The sequence below is a fragment of the Pinus tabuliformis genome, chromosome 1_1 (genome assembly GCF_031772625.1).
Source record: "Pinus tabuliformis cultivar Carrire ecotype Pingquan chromosome 1_1, CPIR1, whole genome shotgun sequence".
Lineage (NCBI taxonomy): Eukaryota > Viridiplantae > Streptophyta > Pinopsida > Pinales > Pinaceae > Pinus > Pinus tabuliformis.
In genome coordinates this window covers 708,236,053-708,262,908 of record NC_142297.1, presented here as the reverse complement: position 1 = coordinate 708,262,908, position 26,856 = coordinate 708,236,053, and the positions used below count along the sequence as shown (strand labels likewise).

The 26,856-nt window shown below is 39.0% G+C and overlaps 1 long non-coding RNA gene across 2 annotated transcripts; it reads left to right on the top strand.

The window, feature by feature from the left end:
* Positions 1-4,586: 4,586 nt before the first annotated feature.
* LOC149215481 (uncharacterized) lies at positions 4,587-26,309 on the top strand. 2 transcript variants are annotated; one of them, XR_016251034.1, is made up of 3 exons: positions 4,587-4,704; positions 4,918-5,077; positions 23,812-26,309. It is a non-coding gene; the product is annotated as an uncharacterized LOC149215481 (long non-coding RNA). The 2 variants fall into 2 exon arrangements; XR_016251035.1 differs by having other exon boundaries at positions 4,594-4,729.
* Positions 26,310-26,856: the final 547 nt, after the last annotated feature.

The following is a 26,856-nucleotide window of genomic DNA, read 5'->3' as shown; positions in this document are numbered from 1 at the left end:
TTCCCTTTGACTTTCCTACTTGATTTGGAACTGCTCTCCTCAGCTCCTAGAGAAACTCAGTTTCTATCATTCACACTGCTTCATCTCGACCTCTCCTAGAGACACTCGGTCTCTATGATTCCACTGGCTTCCTCTAGAGAATCTCGGTCGCTAGATCTCTATCTCAGTTATCCGGAACAAGTATCCAGAAGAATCCCTTCTTTGCTATCCTAGAAGAAACTTCTCTTTCGCTTGCCTAGAAGAAACTTTCCTTCGTTGACCCCAAAAGAAATCTCCTTCGTTGCCCTAGAAGAATACTTCTTCGTTGGCCCAGAAGAATCCTTCTTTGCTGCCCTAGAAGAAAACCTTTTTCACACTTCTCTTGTTCACCTCTTCTTCGCACTTCTGCTTGACTGAATGCAAGTCGAGTTGCTTGCCTCTAAGTGAGGCTGAGTGTGGCTATATATACACCTCCACACATGTCTTTTAAGCTGACATGATCCCTAGAGGTTAGGCTGACTTCTTCCATCATTGTAGGTTGACTTGAAAAGGATAAGTGACAAGGTCTTAGAGGATACTTTACATAGACAATTTTGACCTTCTTACGAATTATAACATGACTTCATTACATGACAATGACTCTTATCATTTTATGACTAGATGACAAATAATTCCTAAAGACTCTCAATGGGAGTCTTGACTCAAAAACAAAATCTGTTGCTCATGAAACCCATGAAGCAAGTCAATATAATAAATTTATTTTTTCTTCTTTACATTTCATTACATAAAATCATAATTACATGTCATTATGAAGACCAAACCTAGTTACACATTTCAATAGGATTGATGCGAAATAAATCTCCTACATAGAAGTTGACTTGGAGGTCACTTTGGACATTACAATACTAATGATATGATGGGATCAAAATAAGTAGACTTTGATATTCGTAGAAGGTGGTTGTCAAGTTTTTTGGACTAGCGAAGTAAGAGTACAAAACACCGGATGGGTCTTCACGCTCACTAGTTGCTCCTTAGTCCTTCAACTTGCCCATTGTTGCTCCTTAGCAACTTCTTCCCACTATTGTCTTCTTGTGTTGCTCCAATGAAGACAGACGTAGGGCACGAGGGCTGCCACCAATCACTGTCAAAAATCCTACTCAACAACTTGGGCTAGTCAAACAACTCCCTTTGACCTCCTTTCAGCCTTCAAAGATCAGTCATTGAGCTCAACAATCTTGCCTCACCTAGTAGACCTAGTGTCCTTTCTAGTTCTACACTTCGGTCCCACAAGGATCACTTTATCACTGCCCTCCAACAATCCACAAGTGTCCTTCCGACTTTTGTCTAATCTGGACCAGTGTTGTGAACATCTCGATAACATCTTAAGTTTATCTCGAAATCACGATTTTTTGGCCTAGTTGATGTTTTCCTATTTTTAAAGATATTTTTTATGGTACCTTATTTTTTTCTGATGTTTGTTGATTTTTACCAATATTTTCCCGATTTTTATGATTTTTTGGTTTTTTGAACCCTTGCCAATTTTATCTCGATCCCGATGTTCGCAACATTGATCTCGACCTATCCATTAACAACAACATCAACTTAAGCACAACCACACATACCTCTTGTGTTGGTGTGACACTGCTGTAGATTCTGTACTCTGGTTAGGGCTAATTTGACAATTACTTCAGCCTTGTTCCTGCTCCAAAACCCTATACTTAGTTTCGGATCCCCTCAGTACTCATGCTGCTACCCTTCGCTGGGCCTTAGGGCTAGTTTGCACCCTTTTAAGGCCACTCGGCCCCCTCAACTAGGTTGGTAGAGAACCTTGGTCCCTTTTGCTCATACAGTCCTGAAGTGCGGCTTGTTTATGAGAGGATTTCCACCACGAAACACCCACCTGTCCAAAAAAACTAACATAAATATTCGGCCTTCTCTGAATTGAATCTACCCATCAATCATAGAAATAATAACCCAAAACAAGTGCCTTTCCTTCCCTAGCTGAGCTTCAAACTTTTGCGATGTTTTTCAAAGGTGTGTAACTATAAAAATGTTGCAAATTGGATGCTCCTTTGAGGTCACCCAACCCTTTTATTTATTTGCTTCATGTGGGTGTTTGAACAACCCTCCAAAAGGCACCATTAACTTGAAGCAGACTTGAACTTGTTGATAAATTAGCCCACCTAAACATATAAAAATTCATAACTCTCTTTGTAGACCTTTAGTTTTGATGATTTTTGTGGCCCCTTGTTCCTTTTAGGGTCCTCTATCGGCTTCATAAGTCAAATCAATTATAACCCTTGTGGTTTTGGCCCCACATCGTTTGGTACAAAACCCCAAGCGTGGGTTCTAGGCCCACAAAGCACATTTTTGGTGCTCCTTCCTCCAAAAGCCGAACCCTAGGGCTTTGAGTACCTTCCAAGCTATCAATATCAACAATAAAACCCCACACATGTGGGTCAATATCCTCCATAAGCATGACATCATGCCCATTTTGGGTTATAAATGCCGTGAAAGTGCATGAATGGGCTAGTGGGATGTCTCATCATCATAATCAACTCCAATCATTGGGGGAAAGCCCTCAAGAAGTGCCTGAAAATGCCTCAAGTGTCAAAACCATGCTCTGGGTGCCCTATGTCACCCTCTCAAGGGCTAGATGGATGGCATGGCATCATCTCTCTTAAGTGTTGGGGCTATAAGTGCAAGCTCAATCCCTCCCTTGTCATCTTGGGGATAACCATCATCATTTGGACTCCATATTAAACAATGCCCATCAAGTAGTGTCAAGGCTAACCTGGGGGCATGATGGGTTCACTGGTTACAACATCTAGAATATACAACACCAAGCAAGAGCAGTTTAGCATTTCAACATCTAGGGTTGCTTTGAGGTGTTAATCATCTGCTGGAGTCATCAAAGTGCATAACACTCTGCTCTGGAGGGGCAACGCTGCATCTGCAAGGTCATCACTGCTTTCTGAAAGCGTAAAGGGGCTTGGGCATGATATGTAGTGGAGACGTATAATGTGTGAAGGACCACCTGGAAAAACCATATCACGAAATCAAGTGAAAGTCACCAATCATTAGGGACAATGATCATGGGTGCATCACAGGGGACCATACTTAATTGTTAAGAGCATAATAACGCTTCAAACTGTGATCACTCTGTAACTAGACCAAATCCTATAATAGTGTTCCCTACTTGTGTTTGGGATGGTTAGATGGTTAACCATATGAGGTTTTATCAGCCCCTAAGGGGAGGTAACATGTCCTAGGTTAACCCATCAATCTATAGATGCTTGTGATAATAATGACAATGAATGGGAAAGACATCAAGGCAATGTGCCATGGTCATGGGACCAACAGATGGAGGTTCATCCTACTTTGTCTTTGTTTCATATCTTGAGAGATAAAGAGGAAGTTAGGGAGTAAGCTGTTCTAAAAATGAACCAAAATGCAGCAGTTATTTTGGCAAACTTGTTGATGTGTCACATGGTCCATGATATGGGAGTAGTCGTAGGTCAAGTGTTTGATCTGCTAGCCAGGGCAAATGTGAGTTAGTGAGTCAAGCTCACTTGCAATCTGTATCACCTTGGTTTGACTGTTGAATCAAGTTCTACGTACTGGTAACAATGTTCTCCTATTCTAGGGCCATGACTGATAGGGGCTTGAGGGTATGCTTGAATCAAGAGGGTTCTTATGGGGGTTATTCTTGAGAATGGATTTATATCAGTTCTGGAAATTTTAATGCCAGACATGTTCCACTGTACTACCTTCATCTTCTGTATAACATCAATCACATGATGTTTTCACGAAAGATAACATACATCTTGGAACATAAACAATAGAGCGCTTGGTCATTGGCCTTTGCTGTCAAGTCCTGATAACATAGGTGGAAAAGTTCATGCATTTCCTGATTTTGAAATTGTGGATGTCCTACTTTGTCTTTGTTTTCAGATCTGGGGAAATAAGGAGGAAGTTAGGATGAAAGTTGGGATGAATGTTGTGCTGAAAATAAGCGAAAATGCAGTAGTTACAGGTCATGCAGCAAGTATTTTGTCTAACTCGGTGACCTGGTCCATGAATTGTGAGTAGTTTGTAGGTCAAGTGTTTGACCTGCTATCCAGGTCAAATGTGAGATGGTGACTCAAGCTTGCTGGCAATTTGAATCACCCAGTTTGGCTGCTGAATCAAGTTTTGCCTACTGGTAACACTGATTTACTATTCTATGGCCATGATTGACTGGGGTATGAGGGAACATTTGAATGGTTGTGGAGTGTTAATCTTGAGAATGGATTTGTATCAGCTCTGTAAATTTTAGTACCAGAGATGTTCCACTGTGCTACCTCCATTTTATTTATAATTTCAATCACATAATGCTTTTCATAAAAGAGAACATACAATCTAGAGCACAAACAATAGAGTGTTTGGGCATTGTCCTCCACTGTCAAGTCCTGAATTTATTTTCTTTCATTTTAGAACTTTTGACTTTTAGCTGCTGCCTATTTCAGGTAGCACACAAGTAGCTAGAAATGTGTCAAAAATATGCAGATAAATTGTCTCAGCATTATAAATCAATCCAGAAGAAATTGGATGTGTTTAATGAAAATCATTATAATTTTCTTTTCAGTTATCAAGGAATAAAATATCAGAGGAAGCTTGCTATGGTGTTGGAGTTATCTTGGAAATAGTGAGCCACTTTCTAGTATATATGGGTGCTGCCCACAGGTTTTTGCTGACCGAATCATAATTTGTAATATGTTACAACTGTCAACTAATTTTTTTTCAAGTGTTTCCTTTTTCTTTCAGAATGTTTAAAACTACACCTTTTATTGATTTATAGGATCTAAGATTATTATTGTTCAATGACAAGCTGTCAAATTATGCCTGGAAATTCCAAATTTGCTGTCTGTTGAAATTTCCCATTGTTTGTGGCTGTAGTTTCCCCTACTTATTCTTACAGCAATGGAATGGAAGTCAAAGGCTCGACTGAGTGATAATTTTACAAGGGGACTATTTCCAATTTCAACTTGTTCTTTCTACAAGATTGAAGCTTAGTCTTTTGGAGAGAGCAAAGCATGCACTCTTTTTCAATGGCCTGGTGAGTGACAACCAATTTTATATCTTAATTGTTTCTTATTTAATGGAAGAAAGGATGATATTTTTGCAATAAAAGTTTCTTAATGTTTGCTGTTCAAGTTTTTCTACAATTCACAGGTGGAACCCGGATGAAATTCACCATGAAGGTGTGATTTCTGATAACTTTTTTTTTGCGCTGCCTTGAGAGCAGCATATGTTAGTGATTATCAAAAAGACGTAGAGTACATCTCAACAGGCCCCTTTCCCTCATTCCGACTAGACTTGTTGAGATTTGGACCTAAAGGAAAACATAGACAAACAATGACATTCTTTATTTCCAATGGGCCTATTAGCCTTGGCATACATAGACAAAAAACATAAGAGAACCTTGAATAGGAGGCAACATGTTAAGGAGGTGGGTTGGGAGGAATGATAGGAGGAGCAACAAAGTAGCCCATGTGTTCATGCATGTGAAATTCAATATGCTCCGCCCTCGCTTCCAAGTTGCGGAGGTGGTCATTGGTGCGTTGCTGTTGGCGTTGAAGACTGTTCAGCTGTTCCAGAATTTTGTTTTGACTATATTGGCTATCGTTGATGTAAGCTACCAACTTGTTACGATCCTCATATCTATGCTCCCTCAAAATGTCCATGTTCACTTTGACGTTGCGCTGGGCTGCCGCAAGGGACTCGAGGGTGGCTGGAGCAATCACATGGCTTGGGGAATGGGTTGGAGAGATAGCATGTTGGGTCCCTATAATACTAGTGATTACCCCATTACTATTGTAGTTATAGCCCTTATTTATATTGTTGTGTCCCCATTGCCCCCATATTGCTATTAATGTGCCCATAGAATCCCTCTATTGTTATTTTTGTGGCTTTATATTTTTATTGTTAGGTCGGTTGGATTATATTGTGACTCCTTAGACTCCTATATATAGAAAGGAGGTTTTGTCATTTGTATCATCCAAGAATTGTTCATTTATGTAATGTAAAGGAGGTTGCCCCCTCGAAGAGGCTGAATTCTAAGGCGTTGATCTATCTTTTCTATCTTTTTTTGAGCTGGTTTCATAACATTTGGTATCAGAGCTTTGGATTCTAGGGTTTCGCTGCTCCAAACAGGTCATCGTGGCATTTTCGCTATAACTTTTTTTTGTGACGTTTCAGAAGTCGCAAAAAAACCCATTTGAGAAGAAATCGCGCTGAACTTTGGTTCCGAATTTCAGAGCTTTTTGCGCGATATTTTCGGATATATGATCTGAGGAAGTTGGTCTTTTTGCAGACTCCTGAATTACACTCAAAACAGGTGACCTGGGGAAAATCGTCATAACTTTCTTTCTGAGCATCAGATTGAAATTTCGTAAGAAGGTACAAAAAGAGGATGGACTGTAGTTTTCTTTTGTATATTTTTTAGAGTCAAAGGTTGAAACAGTGACACGTGGCACTTCATACAAGTTCGCTCTACTGAACTAGTCTATAATCAGGTCACTGCGGGAGATTGTGCATAACTCTTTCTTGGAGAATCCAATTTGGATTAGACTAGTGGCATTGGAAAGAGGGCATAGAAGGCTACTACAGGTCACAATTTTAGAACTGGATGATTCGAAATTACAGAGATACATCAGATTCAATATCAGGCTTCTACAAAGTAAAAAAATGTGTGTAGTTTTTTTTTAATTTTTGCATAAACTTGTTTTGAAGGAATTCAAAGGGCATAGTAAAGCATTATTATCGGTAACTGATGCCCCGAAGAAAGAAAATGCAAACACCTAGTAAGGAACTTGAAAGCTCTAGCATGACTCATGAAGAAGAGGAAGAAATGCTACATGATATATCAAAATTACAAGAACAAGTGCAACAAATGTCACGCTCACAAAAGCTAACAGAGGCTAAGATAAATGGCATGGAATCTAAGATAAAGGGCATGGAAGCTAAGATGGATGATCTGAAGACAGGTTTGAGGACAGATTTGAAGACAGACAAAGATAAACCAGGAAAGATAATCAGCTCTAATGGTATGACAAAGCTTCTAAAAAAGGAGCAAAGGGGTGTAATTGCACAATTATGTTCGCTAGATGTTTCCACATTAGAATCATCTGTTTCTCCAGATCTTCAAAAAGTCCTGGACAATCATTCTAAGGTATTTGAGACTCCCAAGGGTCTCCCACCTATGCGTGATCATGATCATGCTATTCATCTGATTCCAGGAAGTGTTCCTCCAAACATCAGGTCGTACAGATATCCCTATGTCCAAAAGAGTGAAATTGAACGTATGGTTGCAGAAATGCTAGAGGCTGGTATAATTCAACCGAGTCAAAGTTCTTTCTCTGCTCTAGTAGTATTGGTGCAAAAGAAGGATGGATCATGGCGCATGTGTCCGGATTATAGGGAGCTCAACAAGCTCACTATTAAAGATAAGTTCCCCATTCCTGTCATTGATGAATTACTGGAAGAATTGCATGGATCAATTTACTTCACCAAGTTGGATTTTCGTTCAGGATATCATCAAATCAGAATGAAGATTGAAGACATTCCGAAAACGACATTTAGAACTCATGAGGGTCATTATGAATTTTTGGTCATGCCTTTTGGCCTTGCCAATGCACCTTCAACATTTCAAGGTTTGATGAATTCAATTTTCAAACCATTCCTTAGAAAATTTGTGTTAGTATTTTTTGATGATATACTTATCTACAACAAGTCTTGGAAGGATCATGTTGAACATGTTGACAGGGTGCTACAACTATTGGAGGAGAAACAATTATATGCCAAAAGATCCAAATGTTTCTTTGGAGTCCAGGAGGTGGAATATTTGGGTCATATTGTATCTCATGAAGGAGTTAAGGTAGACCCTACCAAAATTAAAGCCATTAAGGAATGGAAAATCCCCACATCCATAAAGCATTTGCGCGGATTTCTTGGGTTGACAGGGTATTATTGCAAGTTTGTTAAGAATTATGGGAGAATAGAAGCACCTCTAACGACATTATTGAAGAAAGATGCATTTTCATGGACTCCGGAAGCAACAAAGGCCTTTGAACATCTTAAAGGGGCAATGTGCCAAGCACCGGTCTTAGCTACACCAGACTTCACAAAAACCTTTATTGTGGAATGTGATGCTTCAGGAAATGGAATTAGTGCTGTTCTAATGCAAGATGAAAGACCCATTGCTTTTGAAAGTCGTCCAATCAAGGGAAAGTTTCTAAGCAAAGCTATTTATGAGAAGGAAATGTTGGCAATACTCCATGCACTTAAGAAATGGCGACCCTACCTAATGGGAAGACACTTCAAGGTAAAAACGGATCATGATAGCCTTAAATACTTTTTAGAACAAAGATTATCCTCTGAAGAGCAACAAAAGTGGGTCACAAAGATGTTGGGTTATGACTTTGAAATCATCTACAAAAAAGGGAAGCAAAATGTGGTGGCAGATGCACTCTCAAGGAAGGATGAGGATGTGGAAGCATTCTTGTGCGCTATTTCTATCATCCAACCAGATTCGATAAATGAAGCAAGGGAGGAATGGAAGAATGACGGAGAAGTGTGGGCACTTATTCGAAAGCTACAACAAGATTCCAGTACGTCTGATACATTTAGCTGGAAAAATGATTCATTATGGTACAAAGATCGCTTATACCTCTGTAAGAATTCCCAGCTAAAACAAAAGATTCTTATGGAATTGCACACTTCTCCCTTAGGAGGGCACTCATGATTTTTAAAAACTTACCACAGGGTTAAGAAGGAATTTTTTTGGGATGGCCTTAAATCAGATATTCAAAAGTTTGTGGCAGAATGTTTGGTTTTCCAACAAAATAAAGTTGAAACAATTAAGACACCGGGTCTATTACAACCTTTATCCATTCCAAGCCAACGTTGGGAGGAGGTATCAATGAATTTTATCACAGGTTTACCCAAGTCTGAGGGAAAGAGTGTCATCATGGTGGTAGTTGACAGACTTACCAAGTATGCACACTTTTGTGCATTATCACATCCAATTAAAGCCAGTACAGTTTCTACTGCATTTATGGAAACAATTCAAAAGCTACATGGAAACCCAAAGATTATTGTAAGTGACAGAGATCCCATTTTCACTGGAAATTTTTGGACAGAATTATTTTCTTGTCTTGGTACTCAGTTAGCTCATAGCTCATCTTATCATCCTCAATCTGATGGGCAAACTGAGATAGTAAACAAATGTTTGGAAGGATATCTTCGTTGCTTTGTATCTGATAAACAGACACAATGGGTCAAATGCTTGCCTTTGGCTAAATGGTGGTATAACACTTCCTTTCATATAGCAACAAAAATGACCCCATTTATGGCACTTTATGGGTATCAACCACCATCCATCACATCATATTTAAGAGAAAATTCTAAGGTTCAGGCAGTGGAACATCACATCGAACATCAACAACAAGTCCTCCAACTCTTAAAGGATAACTTCGTGTTGGCACAGAATAGAATGAAACAACAGGCAGATCAACATCGCAGTGAAAGAAGTTTTGATGTAGGTGATTGGGTATTCCTACAGCTACAACCATATAAGCAAATGTCCCTCAAACAAGCTAAGAAGGATAATAAATTATCACCAAAGTATTATGGTCCGTACAAGGTGTTGCAAAAAATTGGTACTATGGCATACAAATTGGAGCTTCCTGCAGCTTCTCGATTGCACCCAATTTTCCATGTTTCATGCTTAAAAAAGGTTATAGGCGACAAGCTCCCAGTTCAAACAATATTTCCAGAACTTGACGAGGAAGGAAAAATTATATTGGAACCGGAAGCAGTTATAGAAACAAGAACTCGACAGCTACGAAATCGATCAATTTCAGAGTACCTTATCAAGTGGAAGAACTTATCCACTGAAGATTCCACATGGGAGGATGAGAATTTTATGCAGAAGTATCCAGAACTACTCAAGCGTTGAGGACAACACTTTTTTGAAGGAGAGGGGCATGTTGGGTCCCTATAATACTAGTGATTACCCCATTACTATTGTAGTTATACCCCTTATTTATATTGTTGTGCCCCCATTGCCCCTATATTGCTATTAATGTGCCCATAGAATCCCTCTATTGTTATTTTTGTGGCTTTATATTATTATTGTTAGGTCGGCTGGATTATATTGTGACTCCTTAGACTCCTATATATAGAAAGGAGGTTTTGTCATTTGTATCATCCAAGAATTGTTCATTTATGTAATGTAAAGGAGGTTGCCCCCTCGAAGAGGCTGAATTCTAAGGCGTTGATCTATCTTTTCTTGAGCTGGTTTCATAACATAGCAGAGGCCTCCTTTATTTCCCGATTGTCAGATGTGTTTGCGAGCGAACGATTGCCCGGGTTCGGCCGCTCAACATGGTGGTGATTGCCTGCCCCCGGTGAGGGTGTCCCCTTTAACGCGGCATGATGTCGAGCCGAGGGTGCCAGAGGAAGGGAGAGGCTGGAAAACAGGAACCACAAGAATCATGTATGACCCAATATTCAAACTTGTAAAAACACCATTGCCGAGATATATAACACCATGTAATACAACCACACAAGAATCTTGGTGGATGACACGAGATTGTAGTGCCAAGGCGCGACTAAGCGTGGGGCTTTCCTCCACACCCAAAACTGGCCGATAGAAACACCCCAACCCTTGTACATAAAGAATTCCCACCCTTTGTCTGACATCGTGCTCCTAGACTTGCCTTCGTGGTTGCTGGGGGGCGCAGTGCGACTATGGACTGTTGATTTGGGGTAGCATCAGATGTGTTTTAAGCCTCAAAGTTTGCAGGGAGGCTTGGGCACAGGTATTCCAAAGAACCCATAAAGCATTTTCGGAAATTCCACCCATAAATGATTTTATTAAAATAATTAATATTTTTAATGGGGTTCCTAAGTCTAAAGTTAGGAAAATTAAAATATTAATGGGTATTAATCTAATTAGGGTGAAACTTCTAGAAAAAGCCATGGATCAAGTCAAAACGATGTGAGCCTTTGATTAAGATGTAATCTAGGCCATTGGTTGTATTTCAGAGTCCTCTGGATTTGGGAACCGCAGAGGTTGATCCCAGATAGGCAGGGAGGAATAAGTTGGTTTGTTAATGGACGCAAAAAACTTGGACGAATGTGATCAACACCAGACGGAGAACTAGGTATGCAGAGAATCAAGTACGCAGGTATGCAGAGAATCAGGTACGCAAATGCATTTAATTTGATAGAATTTTGAAAAAGGAAATCTGTTAATCTGATTAAAATATAAAAATTAATATCAGTCTTTACAGTCTTTATATTTTGATTGAAATGAAAAAAACAATCTTTACATATCAACATAAGGATATAAGAACAGGCTTGAGGGCCATTTGGAAGACACAGAGAGAGATTGGAAAAATCGATTTTCTGAAGTGAGAAGTTGTCAAGAAGAAAATCGATTGAGGAGATCTTGTAGTAGAGGGGCAGTGAAAATCCGGGAGAAGGAATTTCCGGAGAGTACAAGGCAGAGAGAGGACAAATAGACGTTCAGAGGAAGGCTGATGCTGACACACGCAGTGCTGACACAGGGGCAACTTAGTCCTTGAGGAGAAGTCGAGATTCTGCTGAGGGAGTCGAAGTTTAGTTACTGGAAGCCAGGGTGTGAGTTCGAGAGGCAGAAAGTTGATTTCTCAGCCAGTAGAGGATCCAGAGGAGAGGCAGCGTAATACCCAAGAGGGGTGACGTAGTTCTGCACAGAGGCCACGCAGAGGGCGATGTAGAGCCTCCAGAGCAAAAGGATCAGTCACTGATTCTCCAGCGACAGGGTGAGATCATTTCACCACTTTCGTTCAATATTCTCTTAGTATTGGATTGCTAGTTGAGCATCCTAGAATTGTACTCAGAATTTTTTCCTGCATAATAAACCCTCATAGCTGCTGCATCGGTTTTGCCGCATTGGGTTTTTCCGGGGATGTTTTGTCCAAAAATAACTGTCTTGTGTGCTGTATTTTTCTTTCTTGCTCAGTGTTTTGTTTCCGCATATATGTAAATTAAGTGAAGGCTGCAAATGTGTTTACTTCAATATTTACTATAGAACACAATAAATAACTTGCATGATTTAAATAAGTGGGAGAAGTAACATCAACTTGCTGCAGTAGGGATTCCGACTTAGGAATTCTCACATGGTATCAAAGCTAGTGCAGGTGAGACAAGAAGAGAAAAACTAGAAACGCTAGTGCAGGTGAGACAAGAAGAGAAAAACTAGAAACGCTAGTGCAGGTGAGACAAGAAGAGCAAAACCAGAAACCCTAGCGTCGAGTAGAAGGGGAAATCGAAAAGTTGCAGGAGGCAACAAGTCGAAACCCTAGAGGGTTTGAGCAGTTGTAGTTGAAGGGTCGAAAATTTGAGGTAGTCTCTCTCCTAGTGAGTTGACGGTGAGAAAGAGCTTCTAGTTTGAATTTTGCTGCGACAGAGGGAGTAATGTCGAGCCTCAGCGTGAGGAGCAGTGGGTGGACGTAGATTTTTCAGTATGCGACTTGGCCGGGTGAGTAGCAGAGGAGAAACAACTCACTAGCTCCATCGGGGAGTGCGTAAGTCGGCGTAGGAGCTACGCAGTAGGGAGAAAGAGGGAGCTGTTCAACAATTTTCGGAGGAGATGACAGCCAATGGCTTGAGGGAACATGACAGGTTGGATGGGGCTTCCAACTTATGCCATCTGGAAGGCTAGGATGACTTTCCTTCTAGATGAGCATGCTCTCAAGATGTATGTTGATAATGTGGTAATTGTCCCAGTGGATGCAGATCCGCTGAAGAAGTACAGAGCTGAGATGGCTAAGGCGAAGAGGATGATCTTGGATGGAGTTAAGGATCACGTGGTGTGCCACGTTGCAAGCAAAGGGACTGCTAAGGAGATGTGGGATGCCTTGGCCACATTGTATTAGGGATCTTCTGAGCAGCAGAAGATGTACTTAGAGCAGAAGTTGAGATCTCCTCAGATGCAGAAGGGAGAATGTGTGGATTCGTTCCTCATGAAATTGAAGGAGACTCATGATGAGCTATCAGCTGTGGGACATACACCTCAAGACTTGGAGTTAGTAAAATGGGCTCTAAATTTTGTCTCAGATGATTGGCAGTGTTGGACAATGCAGAAGGGAGAACATGTGGATCCATTCCTCACGAAACTGAAGGAGACTCGTGATGAGCTGTCAGCTGCGGGACATACACCTCAAGACTTGGAGTTAGTAAAACTAGCTCTAAATTCTGTCTCAGATGATTGACAACGCTTTGTCCAGAGTATCTTGGGCAGAGCAACATTGCCAGATTGGGACGAGATGTGGGCAACTCCTAAACAAGAAGAGCTGAGGAGAGACTTGCTCAAGGTCAAACTTGAAGGGAGTAGCAATAGTAGTGGGTCGAAGCCCAAAGTGGAGGAAGAGGATAACACAATCCTTACATCGAAGGGACAACAAGGATAACAAAGACGAAAGAAGGACGTCTCCAAGGTGAAGTGCTTCAGATGTGGTGATATGGGCCTCTATGCATCTCGGTGTCCTTTGAAGAAAAAGGACAAGAATGAGAAGCATGATCCCGAGGTTGCAAATGCGAAGATTGACGAGGAGGAGTTCGCCATGAAAGCAGAGATACCTCCAAGAGCGAGGTGGGTTGACATAGAGTTGTAGTAAGGAGGAGTGCAGATGAGCAGGATCCTTGAGGAGCCCACCTCTTGGATCATTACTTTGCTACGAGAGCCCATGATCAGTAGTTGTGGGATGGTGGAGTTTCAATTGGTGCCATGGAGTGTTGATGCGTCCAGATGCAGTGGCTAGAAGAGCCAGAGACTGAGCAGTGCAGAGAGGCAACAATGCAGGGAGGCATAATGCAGAGCTTCGGCTACGTAGTGGCTTCAGAGGCATCAAGGGACTAGCAACAGTCAGGATTTCAGCACCGAGGAGTATCCACTGGATACTTGTCCAGTTTTTGGGTGTTTTCAGTTGCTTCTCTCAGCAATTGAGTTGCAATACGGATGCAATGTTAGCAGTGGTAGTGATAGCAACATAACATATGCAACATTTGAGAGAGAGATGCAGTGCAGATGCAGTGTTGGGTAACTGGACTAGCAACAACACGAATGCAGAGGGAGTGTCAAAGGCAACAATATGTCAGACATCAGCAACGCAAAGACGATGATTCAGAGTCAGAGCAATATGCAGAGAGAGTTTATTGCTAGAGCACATTCCTCACTAGGAGGGAGTGTTGATTTTGGGTAGCATCAGATGTTCTCTAAGCCTCAAATTTTGCAGGGAGGCTTGGGTACATGTATTCCAAAGAACCAAGAAAGCGTTTTGGGAAATTCCACCCAGAAGTGATTTTATTAAAATACTTAATATTTTTAATGGGGTTCCTAAGTCTAAACTTAGAAATATTAAAATATTAATGTGTATTAATCTAGTCAGGGGTGAAACTTCTAGAAAAAGCCATGGATCAAGTCAAAACGATCTAAGCCTTTGATTAAGATGTAATCTAGGCCGTTGGTTGTCCAACAAAAAGATATAATAAGGGGCTTGAGGGTCATTTGGAAGACACACAAAGAGATTGAGAAAATCAATTTTCAGAAGTGAGAAGTTTTTAGGGCGAAAATCGATTGAGGAGATCTTGCAGCAGAGGGGCAGTGAGAATTCGAGAGAAAGAATTTCTGGAGAGTACAAGGCAGAGAGAGGACAAAAAGATGTTCAGAGGAAGGCTCACGTTGGCCAATGCAGTGCTGACGTAGAGGCAACGTAGTCCTTGAGGGGAAGTCGAGTTTTTGCCGAGGGAAGTCAAAGTTTAGTTTTCAAAAGCTAGGGTGTGAGTTTGGGAGGCAGAAAGTCAATTTCTCAACCAACAGAGGATTTAGAGGAGAGGCAACGTAATACCTAGGAGGGGTGACATCGAAGCTGCCCAGGGTGATGCAGTTTTGCGCAGAGGCCACACAGAGGGTGACACAAAGCCTCCAGAGCAAAAAGATCAGTCATTGATTCTCTAGTGACAGGGTGAGATCATTTCACCAGTGTTTTGTTCAGTATTCTCTTTGTATCAGATTGCTAGTTGAGCATCCTAGAATTGTACTCATAATTTTCTCTTGCATGATAAACTCTCAAAGTTGCTGCATCGGATTTCCTGCGTTGGGTTTTTTTGGGGACGTTTTGTCCAAAAATAACTGTTTCTTCATTTGTTGTATTTTTCTTTCTTGCTCAGTGTTCTATCTCTGCATATATATAAATTAAGTGAGGGCTGCAAATGTATTTGCTTTGATATTTGTCGTAGAACACAATAAATAACTTGCATGATTTAAACAAGTAGGATAAGTAACATCAGTTTGTTGCAGTAGGTATTCCGGCTTAGGAATTCTCACATGGACCGCCCCTTCACTTTGAGTGCCGAAAGGAGTAGCACCCCGACAAGCCCGTAGCCTGAGATAGGCCCAATTGCATAGCTAGGCACTACAACACTTGAAACACAAATTACAGGGGGTAAAAACTAGCTTACCTCGAGGACTAGGCACCTCCTCCATCATTGGCACTAACTCTTCATCCTTCGAGAAGAGGTTCCGGGCAGGAGTACAAAGAGACTCAGTAATATTGCTCGTGCCAGGATCCCATGGATAGTCCCTGGTCTCAGTGCTGTGCCACCTCAGGCTATCCCATACAACTGTCACTTTGCACACCCACTGCCTTGACCTCGACAGCGTGTTCGAATAATGAGTAGTACCACTACCCTTTGCACCCTTCCAATTTCTCGCCTGAAATGTACAATTGGAGAATTTCCCTCTATGTTTGGGTATTTATCAACAATGCATGTGAGCAGGGTGTTTGCTTGCGGGCAATTAGAGCATGCCTAACTATTCATGGAAGATTAATGGAGCGCGTGGAGGCCGGACAGGCTCTGAACTCGGTCTACTTGCCAAGTGGTGATCTGGATGTACACCCCCATTGGGGATATCTCGAATATCTCTTTTTTGGGTAAATGCTTGTTTTTTTTCAAATTTGTGTAACTTTTATTTTATTTTATTTTTCGTTGAAACTTACTTGTGGTATTACAATATTGATCATGACATTACATAATTTTTGTATAATTATTAATTATTTATTTAAAAATTTGATTTTTTTCCCAATTATTAAATGGGCAAAAATCAATTTAAAAAAAAAATATTGAAAACCCTATATTTTTGTTTGCTAAATTGTGTGAGTCTGAGATGACTGCATACTTAATCTTTGGCTTGAGAAACTGTGACCCATCAGTATTTAAGCTGTCAAAATCACAGTGAAAATCACTTAGGGATTGCACCTGGTTTGGGCCACAACCCTTAACATGGCTAGAATTTTCCCTATGGAGTTTTGAAGTGGTGTTTTTCACATCACAAAGTGCCTTCACCGTTTATTCTCGTGAGCAAATATATATATATATATATATATATATATATATATATATATATATATATATTTGTTCCTCCTTTTATTCTATTTTTATTAAAATTAAGGAAAAAAACCAATTAAAAAAACCAGATATTCTTAAAAATGATTATTATTATTATTATTTTTTGAATATATGTATATTTTTAGGTTGTATTTATTTTATTATTATTTTATATAGATTTTTTAACTGCTATTTTTTTTCAAATAATTTTTTAAAACCAAGTATATTTTATTTATTTATTTTTGTAACTAGAGAAATCAACAATTGGGTTAGTCTCGTACTCACGTGACACGAGGTTGATTCCAGCTGCTACCACATCTCTGGGGCTTGTGACTTGTCTTTTTCTTTGTAAACTGGGCTACTCCAGGGGATTTGAACCTTGGATCTCTTTGTTTACACAATACTTCATATCACGACGATCGTCAATTAAGTTGCACCCTTGGGATATATATATATATATATATATATATATATATATATATTTTCGGTCAAAAAAAGTAATTATATTATCAGAAAATCAATAGATACAAAATACATCTCCACAGGCTTAGAATTTGGTTTAAGCCTAGCTTTAAGGAACAAGTAGCCTGGAGGAAGACCATGACAACTGGTGTCACTAGTTATTGTCGGCTGGCTTATAGGCCAGTACTCACAAAGCACAAAATAGGCAAAAATGCATATCATAGGAATCCACATTATGGAGGTGTATTTGGAGGAAAGGCTAGAGGAGCAGCGAAGAGAGCAACACGTTCATGCATGTGGAAGTCTATGAGCGCCACCCTTGCTTCCAGGGAGCGAAGCTGGTCATTTATTCGCCTGTGGTGATGACGTTGATTTTCCACAGAGTCCAGTATCTCATTCTGCATGTGTTGGAGATCATTGATATAAGCTACCAGTTCATTTCTATCTTCATATCTCTGCTCCCTTAGAGTATCGATATTGAGCTGAATGTTGGTCAATTGAGCAGCAATAGACTCCAAGGAGGTGGGGGCTTTGCTTGACTTGGGGAGTGCGCTGGTGACAAAGCCCTACCCTCTCCCGAATGATGGCTGCCAGTAGTTTCAGTAGCAGAGCTTGGCTCCTCTTCTTGTTGTCGCCCTGCCATGAGCGGAGCCGCCCCTCCATGACGCGCATGTCCCCTCTGACGGGGCATTAAAACACCAATGTAACTACTAGCCACCCCTGAGAGGACGGCGTTCCACCTAACCAAAGAAAAGAACCAAAACAAATTGTATTGAACTTGCAGAAGGAATAAACAAAGGACGTTACCAAGACCTTTACCAACCTTGTACTTTCAAGACTGTGGCACCATTTTGAATGCTATCCTCCCTCTCGTGAAGGAAACACCAATGGTATAAGAACAAGAAGCCGTAGCAACAACCTAGGAGTTTGTTGGAGTTGGTCTTGCACAAAGCTCACTGACTGACAAGACACAACCGACGAGATGGCTAGTAGAGTCCCCCCATCGAGATTTCCCCACGACCAAACCGAGAGAAAGCATAAGTGCCATGAGCTATCCGAATTCACCTAGAGAAAGGGCTGACACCTTGGAGTTTCATGCTGTTGCGGGGTTGAGAGAGCCCCTGGATCCCATGGCCATTTCGACTGTTGGTGGTCTCCCTCCTCCAAGTGGTAAGTAATGTAAAGACCATGCCCGTCTGCCCCTAGCTGGAACTGCAGCCAGACAACATTAAGGCCAGACAAACTATGCACCAAACACTCCCTCCTCATCACCCAAAGCCGTTGAATAGCCTTCTGGGGTCTCCCTGCCTTCATATAACTATCGCACCAAGATTCGATTTGCTTGTGGGTATGACGTACTGTGGAGCTTCATAAATTCTCGAATGGAGCGTATGGAGGCCCATTAGGCTCCTTGTGCCACCACGTCGCCATCTGGAGCCAACGTTCATCACCCCCATCGGGGAATATATATATATATATATATATATATATATATCTATATCTATATCTATATCTATATCTATGTTAAACTTTTAATTTTTTTGTTTTAATCAAATTTTATTGATTTTTAGCTCTGAAAGATGTTGTTTATTTTATAAATGATTTATGTGTTCTTAAATAAATTTAAAGAATTTAATATGTGTATATATATATATATATATATAATTACATTAAATCACATATTTTTTTAAGGGTGTTTTTCATGAATTTGTGAACATTAATGATGATTTTATAAATTATAGTTTAAAAATATTGCAATTTTAGTGCCCCATTCAAAGTAGATCAAGTTGTCTTAGGTTAAGATCTCAAAGGAGCTAAACTTTAGTTTCAAAAATAAAGTTGCTCTTGGTAGAATTACTCTTTGATTTAGGTATTGATTTTTAAGGTTTTTCTAGTAATGCTATTTGGTCTATAATCCCGTGGCTTCAAAAATTTGGAAAAAGTTTTCCATGATCATATTTTTGGTTTTTAATGCCATGGCTGAAGAATGTTCAAATTTTAACCTTAAAAAAGGGGTGATGCAACATCACCACATTTCGATTTTGGGGGTGTTTTTTCATGTTTTTGGCTTAAAAATAGGGGTTTTTTGGGCTAGAGTCCTCATTTTGAGGTTACAATTCTTGTTAAGTTGGTAACATTGTTTAACATGTAATATGTGTGTGGCAAAAGAAAAAAAGGTATGGATGAGTCAAATTTAACTTCGTTGATGCTAGTTCATGTGAAGCACATACTTTTAATTGGTCCATATATCAGCGCATCACCAATTCCACATGCCAATTTGCCATTATGCCACATTTTAGTTTACCATTATGCCACATGTCACCATATAATCATGCCATGTGTTAGTTTGGAGTGTGCAACAAGTCAGTGCCACTCTTGTTTTTCCTTCAACTTTCCAAGACCATATTTTTTTACATATGATGTCTATTTGAGCTTGTACAAATTGCGTTGGAAAGCCCTTGGTGAGCTCTTTGACATGGAGACATTTTCATCATATTTTAAGACCATCAATTCGGATTGTTTGTGGAAACCCATCTTGGATCAATCTTTCCCACTGAGAAGCTTTTGGGCCACCGAAAGTTTGATTTCACTTAGCAAGTGAGGGTACAACTCCCTCACTTTTCCGATTTCTATCCTTTGTGCATTACTTGGATGTATTTCTTGTAGACCCACATGAAGATATTCCACATCACCTTTTTGTGAAGCCTTAATCCTTCTGTCAAGAACAACATTTTCCAGCGACTTATCAAGATATTCAGAAGAAAAATCATCAACTAAAAGAACCTTGAGATTTTCACCTTGATTCATGATTATAAGAGGCTCTCATATAGGTTCAAGTTTTTAACATTCACCATTGAATACACCACAACATATATGGAGGTAAATCTAATCGGGAAGCATTGTCACCATTTTTTGCAAAATTGTTATGGACCATACTTCATCGGTGTGAGCTTTTTACCTTTACCTTTAAGATTATAACCAAACTTGATCATTGACTTGGAAATGATGATTGACTCGATGCTTGTCATTCCTAGCGTTATACTTGGATTGACTAGTTTTCAATTGTTCTTGTATAGTTTGATGAACCAATTGGATGTTCTGGATGAACTTTGTGGTTTTATCTGCATTGCTTTGGCCATCCACCATTAGATCATGCCCAAAAGTTAATTCCAAAGGAGACTTGAACTAATATTTAAAATGTTTCTCAAAAAGAGACCTCTATGTACAAAAGGTATGGCATTGTTATAGGCATGTTGTACATAATGCAATTGCTCATCCCAAAGCATATGATGCTTGCTACAATACTCTCACAGTAGACATCGCTGTTATGTTGACCATTTTTGTCTATTCATCAATCTGTGGATGAAAAGTATTGCTTTTTTAAAGCCCGATGTTCGTTAATTCTCATAAAGCTGACCAAAACGCTTCAAGGAAGCGTGAGTCATGATCAAATACATGGATGTGGGCTAACCAACATGAATCAAAACATTCTAAAAGAACATATGTGTATAACTTTCTTTCGTCCCCTACCTCTTGCAAGGCATCAACACACATTTTGCTAAATCTATCTATTACCACATACAAGTAATCATGTCCTTCTTTAGAGATAGGTGGATCCCTTACGAAATCTATGGACACTTTTCCATAGATGAGAAGTTACAAGAAGTGTACAAACCTAATTTTTTGTTACTTGGTTTGCAAGTAACACACATGACACATCCCTTAGTTTCATTCATTTCAGGATAACAGGGTAACAACAATAATGTTGCAACTGAGCTACTATTTTTCCTACGTTAAAATGGCCAGAAATGAGAGAAGTATGTGCTTATCTGATTACATGTACTCTTTCATCTAGTGGAATACACAATTTACCAAGATGACACAATTGTTTGTCATGAATATGATAATCTAATTCTTTTGCTTGAGTACCATGGATTAGTGTTTCATATACATCCTTGAAAAATTCATCTTTGGCATATATAACTTTCATGAGCTAAAGAACTATGTTGTAAAACAATGGATGCAATAATAGAATATCTTGAGAATATATCAAACTTTGTTTTGTATCCCTATCTTATGCCCAACGACCAAATGGAAGTGTTGCAAGAATCCCTTCCACCGAAAATTTCATCACTGTTGTAGCTTGGATTGTGATTGAAGATATTACAAAGGTGGATGATCTATATAGACGATTGTCTCTTTGCCCATCAAATAGTGTTTTCACTTAACATTTTGAACCAAAACATACAATTCTTTGTCATAGGCAGGATAGTTTCTGATTGCACCACTGAAGGTTTCATAATGGTTTCCTTTTTTGTATTAATACTGCTCCCATGGGTGTAATCACTTATATTGGTTTCAATCTCGAACGATTTTTGTAAATATAGCAATACCAAAACTAGGGCTATATTGATCTTCTTTTTCAAACTTTTGAAGGCTTTTTGTTATTTGCCTCTCCCATGAAAGACTTGCTTAATTCTTGTCAAAGTATGTAAAGGAGATGCAATAAATGAGATGATGGCAGTGAACTTCCTCCAATATTGAACTGCGCCTAGGAAGCTCCTAGTGTCCGTTCTGTCATTAGGCTTAGGCCATTTTGTGATGGCTTCACCTTTAAAGAGATGAATTTCCAATTTACCACTTCCTAAGATATAACGTAAATACATTGTTAAATTTGGAAACTAGGGCCAAATTCCACTTTGGCTAGATCAGTTGATGGAGATAATCATTCCATTGAATTCCTCTTTTCGAGAGGATCAAAATCGATATAAAGATCATCAAATTTGGTTAAGGAGAAGTATGATTTTGAATTTATGTTTCTCTCATGTAAAATTAGCAAGGTAAGCCTCACCCATATGTCGGCTCAATAAGCCCAATAGTCACGTCTCTTGACCACACCGAATTGTATATATTGGAGTTTTGTCTCCCTCATTTCACAGATCGAAAGGGCTTCATTTTTATTTTTATTTTTTCTGAAATAGCCGAGCTTTTGAAAGAGAATAAAGGGCTAGTTGTTTTTGGGTCTCTCTCTTGTACATCAAGTTCGAGATTCTTCTATCAAGTAAGCCACAAGACATAAAGGAAATTCTCGGCATTTCTCACCATCCTTTGCTTGCTAAAATCCATCACGAACGTAGTCGTGGATTAGAGGATTGTTTGGAAGACAGTTTAGGGTTGTCTTGTATGAGGTTCGTCTTGTGCAGGAAGGCCACAACTCCTTGCTGAAAAATGGCAACAAGAAATGCTAAAATTAGAAGTGCTAAAAATAGCAGTTTGGGCATTAGCGCTGGATTGGGCAACATGGAATGAAAAATGGAAGTGCTAAAAATAGAAGTTCTATTTTTAGCAGTGCAGTGTAGATTCCTATTTTAATCAGTCCCTGGACTAGAAATAGGAAGTAAAATTCGAATTTTGTCTTACCAGCAGTTTGAATATTAATTAATTAGTTCAGCTTGAGTTAATTAGTTAAGGAAAATCAAACTTGAAGTCTTTGTGAGAACATGCAATAATTTCTCCACTGATTGGGGAATGTGTCCTTGATTTGCTCCACTGATTGAGGAATTAAAGATGAGTTCTATATTGAGAGGATCAGTTGACTTAGTTTAACTTAGTCAAGTCTAGTTAGATTATTTTAACATGTTAAAATAATGAGTGATAGTTTGTTGATGCTTGCATGCATGTGACAACTATTATTTTCAGATAGCTGAGTATTTTCTCATGGATAACTGATGCATGGCAGTTCAGATAGAGATCCAGTTGAGATTAGATGTGGGGCAATGTACTATCAGATGCTAGGATATTTTTAGTAAGTCTTCCTTGCATGAGAAAGGAATCTATTTTCTTCTATGACTACGTAGTCGGACCTGAGGTGACAACAGGTATGATTAGGCCAATTTATAGCCTATATATTGAGGCCTAGGTAGTCCATGATTTTCATCTTTTGATTACAAAGAGAGCGGGATAGCTATTGAGCTGATTCTTTTTGTATGTTGTTGAGGATCTCCACTTGAGTGATAATACAATGTTGGGGTTTATGCTGGTGCTTTCCTCAGTGATATATTCTGTGTTATGTGTGATTGATTCCTTCTTATCAGTTATATGTGTTCATGCTTGATGTTGCTCATGGTTGATTAGCTTCCGCAAAATTTATGGTAGATGTAGTTCTAGTATTATGCTTTAGTACATTGCATATATTAGTTTGATCTGTAGGTGAAATTTCTACATGATATCAGTGAGCTAGTTGATTTGTAGAGAAAATTCTACACTCTTGAGGTTTGGTTCAGTTAAGACGCAAGGCTAAATGAGCTTGTTCTGAGGTCACAAGACTGATCAGATGTCACTATCTTCAGGAGGGTTTTGAGGGTTTAATCTATCTCACATCAACCCTTGAAAAAACCAGCGAAGGGGAGCTCCTAGTATGCCTGGATAAACCGCACTTATATGAGGCGTTGTGAATCAGTTAAGCAAGAAAATTGTGTATTGTAAGAAGCCCTAACCAAACCATGGGTATCTATAGATAACAAAGTGTTGGAATGATAATCTTTTGAGCCATCTTCTTGTCTAAGGTTGGATCTTATTATTGTCAAGTCATTTTGACTTTAAGTTATTGTACTTTCTCTCTTTGCTGAACATTCAATATTAATAATAAGAAGATTTGATCAAGGGTTTTTCCCATCTTGGGGTTTTTCTTGGGCTTGAGCCAATTTATTGTGTCCTCTTGTCTTGGTTTGTATTCGTTATTTATTGTACATGTTTTTTTCTCAATTACTGTCATCATGATAATATTTCACGTGATTGCTAATGATTTAATAATTGGGCTAATGAGAGAATTGAAGGTTTTGTTTTTTGCAAACATGTTATCCTAAAAATTAACATGGAATCGGAGCTCAGGTGGAGACAAGCCCAAGCAAGAGCAATGACCAAGAAGTCTTCAAGATCTCCTTTCTCTGTAAATTTGGAAGAAAGATTGCACAGTTAGTTAGGAGCAAGGATGGATGGATTTATATCTATGCTTTGAGTATTGAATTAAGAGGGCTTCTTCTCGTGAAGAATATACAGGTTAGCAAAATCACATTCAGTTATGAAAAGAGCGAGTCAAGGTTTTTTGATCACATTGAAGTAACAATCATAGGGAACTCGAACTTGTGGTTTCTCTGAGTTTCAAACAAGATCGCTTAAGTAAATATGCTATAAAAAGGTGATCTCAAAAGGGGCTTATTGACAATTTTGTGCAGTCTTCTTCCTCTTGGCCCTTGCAAAGAAAAATGAGGATCACCATGAAAAATATCAAGCTCTGCGGTCCTGTTTTGGCTCATATTTCTCTCAGGCCATTTGCATCTATTTTGAAGCAATTTTGTGACATTCCTCCTAGAGCTCGTACTTTCTGATTCAAGACTGTGGCATTTCAGTACTCTTGCTCAAAGTTATCATCTCAAGATGATGCATATAATGTCATTCTATATATCCTCTATGACCTATAGTAATGGGTATGTGGTTCGTAGATCAGATGGGATTTTCCATGAAAGATCATCGCAAAGACACGATCTTATTCTATGGTGGCGATGAGTTGGACCTTTCTCTATATACTTCTTATTGGCTTCAAGTCTCTTGTTTCAAGAATCTCCCGTTCTTATGACCATATTATTGCTCCCAGATATGGGTCTCACATATTTGTTTTGGATAAGATCCCGCATCTGCAACATAAATTGCTTTCCTTGGAAGAAAAATGTTTGAAAGGCCTTGAGGCACATCTCACTCTAAGATGATGGCTTGATTTTGTCCTGGTAAAGATCAACGTGATTCGATCATATATGAAGTACTCTCAAGACCATATAATATGTGTTATAGTATTGTGGTCTCTATATGGCATCATATAGGCAAGTATAATTTTGGCATTACTATATATAGGCAACATCAACATCATATTTACAATAATCGTGGCATAATGCTTCAGCTCCACACCATAAATATATTTTCTCGAAGTTCATGTTTCATATTAGTTATATGTCTTGTCAAATGATCTCGGTACAACGTTACAATGTATTTCGGCCCCTCGCATTTGCATCTTTGGCCCGCTTGGTATCTACGCAATCCGTAGACTTTGAACTTTGAACTGTCGCCCTCGGTCAAGTTAGCCTCTTGATCTGGCTACCTTGTTCCAGTAGCATCTGAGTATGATTATGGCAATTGCATCTCTATCTATGGATATCTAGCTTTAGTCATTGCTATATCTCTTTAATGTCGTGTTATCAACCGTAACATGATACTATTATCATCATGGTTCACTCTAATGACGTCACTCATTATGTTTTCACATCAAATAGACTACTCAATCTCCATGATTCGACCTTCTGCTATCTTGAAGACTTGCACTCTTTATGGTTCAATTTAAAGGTATGACTTGTCTACATGAATGACAAAGTTTTGTGCCTCAAGTTAGATGGTCTTCATACCAGTGACCTATATCGACCACAATATAATGAACAAGATGTATCACTTTATATTACTATAACCTCGTGGTATATCATGGCTCAGATGTCAGCAACTTATAGCTAATTAAGTTCAGACCTGTTATTATTGTGAGCTCGGATTTCAGATCATAATTGTCTAGAATTTCACATCAACTCGTATGTCTTTCTAATCAAGGCGTAAAGATTTTGGTTTCTTATGATCAACCTATATGACAGACTCATGTAGCAGATATACTTTAGCTAGGGATAACTATCCCCTGTAATATGACCTTATCATAGTAGCAATGAATATACCTATGTTATAAGCTGTCCAACACCTTGCATAAAAGTATTGTTGACCAGGTTGAATCTCTAGCACAACAATCCCTACAGCGGCTGAGATGATTAAATGACACCATTTCGAGAATAAAGATGAATGATAGAGGTGTTATGACAACTTTTTAGTTTAAATATCTCTGGGTTGAAGAATATAAATTAAGAAAAGATTGAACAATGTGATGATTACTGATAGCTTACTTGCTATATCCCTTCTAATGGTTGGAATATCAAGTCACTGTCCCTATTTGCAATAGCTCGAAAGATCATGTTAAAATAAAGGTGTTTTAATGAGGCATGACATTAGGATGTTTCATAATCTCTGTTTAAGAACCAGTCTAGAAATGATGACTGCAGGATAATATAATGCACAAACCAGTATGCTTGTCACTTCCTAGGGTTTGACTTTGAACACGAGTTGTCAAAATTTTGTATAGCTGATATATGGACGAATTTATTTTCCCTGAGGAAAAATTGTAATTTTCTATTAATTTGAGAAAATTACATGTTGTAGATGCCAACCAGGCATATGCAGAGGGTTAGGCCAAAGCCTTCAAAAAATAGATATGTCTGTACAAAATTACCCAAGAGGATATACTATAGCTGATCAGAAATATATATATATATATATATGAAAGAAAGAGCGTAATATAAGAGTCTGATAATATCATCAAAAAAAGACTGCGTTAGGGCCTATCAACCCCCGATATATGGACGACTTATTCAAGGACTTGCTTGATAGATTAAATAGAGCTCCAATATTGAAGCAGTTTATTTTATCCTGGGAAGTCAGTGTCCGTTATGATTATGTATGATAGTCAAGATACATCTTAATGATGTATGGGCTTCAAGATTTCAATACCTCATTTTGACATATTGAACCTAGATTTGATTTGTATTGCTAAGGTTTTGCCTATTGTTGAATATACTATGCGGTCAATATTTGTCAGGGTCTATATTTGATGTCAAGCTGATATAATGTTAGCAGGCCTATTCAGTCATATGTCTTGCTATGAAAACCTTGTGTCGATTTATGGATGAACCTCTCATATTGGATAACTGCTTATTGAGATATTTCTATTCTATTATCTATAATTTATTAATTTGAAGTACATTGCTGGAATCAAAGATTCCATGAATATTTTGATGC